We start from the raw sequence: 5,283 nt of genomic DNA, 5'->3' as shown, positions 1-5,283 counted from the left end.
TGAAAGCTTCCCATTTTCCAGCCATCCCTTTATCTGCAAACAGCTGCCCCCAGTCAACTTTTGAAAGTTCTGGCCCAATGCCATCAAAATTGGCTTTCTTCCAATTTAGAACTTGAACTTTTACATCTGGTCTATCCTTTGCCATCACTATTTTAAAACAAATAGAATTATGATCACTGGCCCCAAAGTGCTCCCCCACTGACACCTCAGTCACCTGCCCTGCCTTATTTCCCAAGAGTAAGTCAAGTTTTGCACCTTCTCTAGTAGGTACATCCACATACTGAATCAGAAAATTTTCTTGTACACACTTAACAAAATCCTGTCCATCCAAGCCCTTCACACTATGTCAGTCCCAATCTATGTTTGGAAAGTTAAAATCTGCTACCATAACCACCCCATTATTCTTACAGATAACTGAGATCTTACAAATTTGTTTCTCAATTTCCCGCTGACTACTGGGGGGTTCTATAGTACAATCCCAATAAGATGATCATCCCTTCCTTATATCTCAGTTCCAAATAACTTCCCTCGATCTACTCCCAGGAATATCCTTCCTAAGTACAGCCGTAATTTTATCCTTAATCAAAAACACCACTCCCCTCCTCTCTTGCACCCCTTTCTATCCTTCCTGTAGCATCTGTACCCTGGAACATTAAGCTGCCAGTCCTATCCATCCCTGAGCCACTGCTCTGAAATTGCCATGTTCCCAACCATACCCTGAGTTCATCTACCTTAGCTGTTAGGCCCCTTGCATTGAAATAAATGCTGTTTATCAGTCCTATCTTATTCTCTACTTTGTTCCTGCCTACCCTGACTGTTTGAATGCTCCTTTTCCCAACTGCACCAGTCTCAGTCTGATCTCTTTCCTCACCATCTCCCTGCGTTCCAACCCCTCACCTTACTAGTTTAAAATCTCCTGAGCAACTCTAGCAAATCTCCCCACCAGTATATTAGTCCCCTTCCAATTTAGATGCAATCCATTCTTCTTATACAGGTCAGTTCTACCCAGAAGAGATTCCAATGATCCAAAAATGTAAATCCTTCTTCCCTGCACCAGCTCTTCAGCCACACATTCATCTGCTCTATCATCCTATTCCTACCCTCACTAGCTTGTGGCACCGGAAGTAATCCAGGTATTACTATCCTCAAAGACCTTTTTAAATTCCTACCTAACTTCCTATATTCTGTCCTCAAAATTTCATCCTTTTTTCTTCCTATGTCATTAGTTCCAATGTTTACAATTACCTCCTCCTGGTCCCTCTCCCCTTTGAGAATATTCTGCACTCTCTCCAAGATATCCTTGATCCTGGCACCAGGGAGGCAACACACCATTCTGATTTCTCGCTGTGGATTGCAGAAATATCTCTCTGGGCCTCTGACTGCAGAGTCCCCTATCACAATTGATCATTTGGTACCTTGCTACATTACAGCCAATTTTGGTACCAGAAACTTGGCTGTCCATGCTACATTCACTTGAGAGTCCATCAGCCCCTATATTTTCCAAAACAGCATACTTATTTGAGATGGGGATAGCCACAGAATACTCCTGCATGACCTGCCTCCCTCTCCTACCTTTCCTGGAGATAACCCATCTACCTGACTGTATTGGCGATTTTTCTCCCTTCCTTTAACTGCCATCCATCACACCCCCTACCTTCTCTAAATTCCTCATTGCCTCTAACTGCGGCTCCATCCGATCCATGCAATCTGATAGGATTCACAACCAAACACACTTCCTGCAGACATAATCATCAGTAATATGGAAACTCTCCCTAATCTCCCACGTCCGACAGGATAATAATATTACTCTACTAAAGTCCATCTTTGCACCTTAACAAAATCTATAGGCCCAGAAAATAGTACAGTCTTACTGCTCTAAAAAACACTGCTCCAGGCTAACTTTGTACTTATGTTTTATATTTTTAAAATTTAATCAAGAAACAGATCTCAATAAACATATAATCAAAAAAAACCTACTTTATTCACTATTGTAGATTTACAAAAAAAACAGTACGGTTACACTTAAAACTGGCCACTTAGCTGCTCCCCTGCTGTGAGCTCTCCCACACGTTTGTCCAAGGTCAGCTGTGAATTCTGTTGTTTGTTAATTTTTCTTAAACGCGCTCTGATGTCCAGAGATACTTGAACCCAAACAGCAAAAGCAGCAGCCGTACTGGTTACTGCTGTGTCAGACAGCAGTACAGGTTTCTTTCTCATTTGAATCACTTCCCATGTGGTCTCTGCCTTTGTCTCTCTTCCTCCTTTTTAAAGTGCCATTGTTTTGATCTTTTTTCCCTATAAAACCGTAAGTACTGCTCCTGAATTTGAGTAAATCAGCTTGAACACTGAAAATACCTCTACAAAATAGCAGCCACAATTTTTTCCCATCCTCCCTCTTGGGTTACCCAGAATCCCAGTCCTACTTCTCCTCGGCCTATCTGCTGCTGAAATTCTCATTAGTGCCGTTGTTATATCTACATTTGACTATTCCAATATACTCTGATAGTGTCTCCCATATTTGTGGCCTTTATAAGCCTCAGGTCATCCTCAACTGAAGTCTGTTAACTGTGTCTTTAGCTGCATCGAGTTCCATTCATTTACCACCACTGTGCTCATTGACTTATGCTGGAGTCTGGTTGAGCAACGTAATATTAAAAGTCTCTGTTGCCGCACTCAACTTTTCTCCTCAACCATGGTATCTGGGCTCTTCTAATTCTGGCCGTTTCCTGAATTCAATTATTCCACCATTGGTAACCATGCTTTCAGTTGCCTTGATCTGATTTGTTTTGATTTATTGTCACATGTACCTAGGTACAGTGAAAAGTTTTGTTTTGCATGCAGTACAAGCAGATCTTAACATACAAAGTGAATAAGTACAATAAAACAGAGTAAGGAATACAATGTTACAGCTGCAAAGAAGGTGTACAAAGAGCGAGATCAACATTAAATTTAAAATTTGAGAGGTCCATTCAGAAGTCTAATAACAGCGAGGAAGAAGCTATTCTTGAATTTATTGGTACAGGCATTTCTCCTATAATGCGATAGTTGCATCTTATATAACCTCGCACTATAGAAAATTGCCATAGAAAATTGTTATACCTGTACAACAGAAAATTTGCGTTATCCAAACAGCGTCTACTATTCATCAATCATGTTACAGCCAATTTGCATTAATGAAACACGTGTTATAGCAGAAATACTTGTACATGTGTTTAAGCTTTGTATCTTCTGCCTTATGGAAGAGGTTGGAAGAAATTATAAGGGGGGGGTGGAGGGATCCTTGATTATGTTGGGTGCCTTCCCAAGGCAGCAAGAAGTATTGATGGAGTTAATGGATGGATTGTCTCCCTCCCACTCTTCCCTAACTTAAAACGCTATTAAACCTCTCTGACCATGTTTTTGGCCATTTAGCCTGTATTGCCTTTCTGCAGTTCACATTAGTTTTATTTTGTAATGCTCCAATGAAGTTTCTTGGGAATTTTTATTCCATCAAGGATTACAAAAGTAGCATTACCTAACGTGATTCCATAACAACAAAAGTTATTGCAGTAAAGCGTATTGGGTTGGCCTTAGCAAGCAATGTAAAAATAATTTTCATTTCACCAGTCAAAATGAGAGCATGAAAGTGATAATGCTACCTTTTCTCAGCTCAAGGCAGTTTGGACAATTGTAACTCCTCCCTAGGGTTGCCCTACTGTATTCAGTGAAGTCAGCAGGTGGATGTGTTTAATACAGTTACACCATATTGATTAGAAAGTACTGCAGAGCCTTCTGAAAGCCGCAGCGTCCCATGTTTACTCGAAGCATTACGCAGGTGTTACAATTCTCCCCTTTGCTTTTGACTAGGCTCACCAGAAGAGACCAGGATTGGGAACACTGAATTTTTACAGTAATCCTGCCAAGCACTGAGTCTAAATGCTGCTCACAGCCTAATGCAACAATGAAACCTGGAACTTGCCAAGTCTGCCTGATTCAGAATCGCGCTGCTCAAAGCATTTATCAGTTGGCCTTTCGGGAATTTGCAAATATTGAACAACGTACAACCAAATAACATTGTGCCAAACAATTAATCATCCTGCAATATGATTTCTACGACACAGCGAACCTGTGGATCCATTTCTAGATACAACAGAAAAAATCTGAATACTTGTCAATTGCAACTTCATATTTTCTTTCTCGTATTCGATTCAGATGCATTTTTCCCCCAACATACCAGAATTTCAGCTTCTCTGCAAACATCTTACCTCTTAAATAAGGCAAGTGGTTTGTTATTATTGGGACTGGCTAAGAGTTTTCACTGCCCTAGGGGCCTTTTTGTGCAAAATAGCAGAATTTAGGCAACTAATTACTCCTGTGCAGTAACGAACGTAACAGCACAGAAATAAGTCATTCCCAATGCACAACTTGAACTAAATGGTTTGCTCAGCCATTAGAGAGGGCAATTAAGAGTGGGCAGTTTAGGCAGTTAAGTCTCTCTAGACCCACAGCAACGTGGTTGACTCTCAACTGCTCTCTGAAATGGCCTGGCAAGCCAGTCAGCTGTACCAAATGCTACAAAGTCTCAACAAAGATAGATCACCTGGCCTCAACCTAGGCACCAAAAATACAGCATAAACAGCCCTGCCAACCCTGCAAAGTCCTCCTTAACAACATCTGGGTGCTAATGCCAAAATTGGGAGAGTTGACTCACAGACTAGTCAAGCAACAGCAAGACATAGTTCCAAATGCCACTTTCACTATCCCTGGATCTATCCTGTCCCACCAGCAGGACATACCAGCAGAGATAGTGACACAGTGGTATACAGTTGAGAGACGTTGCCCTGAGAGTCTTCAACATTGACTGCAGACTCGTATGTGAAGTCTCATGACTTCAGTTTGAACATTTGCAAAAAAACCTCCCGCTGATTACCATGTACTGTCCTCCCTCAGCTGATGAATCAGTATTCCTCCATTTTGAACAACACTTGTAGGAAGCACAGAGGGAGGCTTCAATGTCCATTACAAAGAGTGGCTCAGCAGCAGCACTAATGCCCAAGCTGGCCAGGTCCTAAAGGACATAGCTGCTAGACTGGGTCTGAAGCAGGTGGTGAGGGAACCAATAAGAGGGAAAACATACCTGATCTCATCTTTACCAATCTGCTGGATGCACATGCATCTGTCCATGACAGTATTAGTCAGAGTGACCACTGCACAGTCCTTATGGAAACGACGTCCCACCTTCACATTGGGAATGCCCTCCATTGTGTTGTGTGGCACTATCACTGTGCTAAATAGGGGTGGCAC

Source organism: Rhincodon typus, chromosome 39, assembly GCF_021869965.1.
Source record: "Rhincodon typus isolate 14 chromosome 39, sRhiTyp1.1, whole genome shotgun sequence".
Lineage (NCBI taxonomy): Eukaryota > Metazoa > Chordata > Chondrichthyes > Orectolobiformes > Rhincodontidae > Rhincodon > Rhincodon typus.
The sequence above is the reverse complement of the archived record's forward strand: the minus strand, read 5'-3'. Positions refer to the sequence as shown.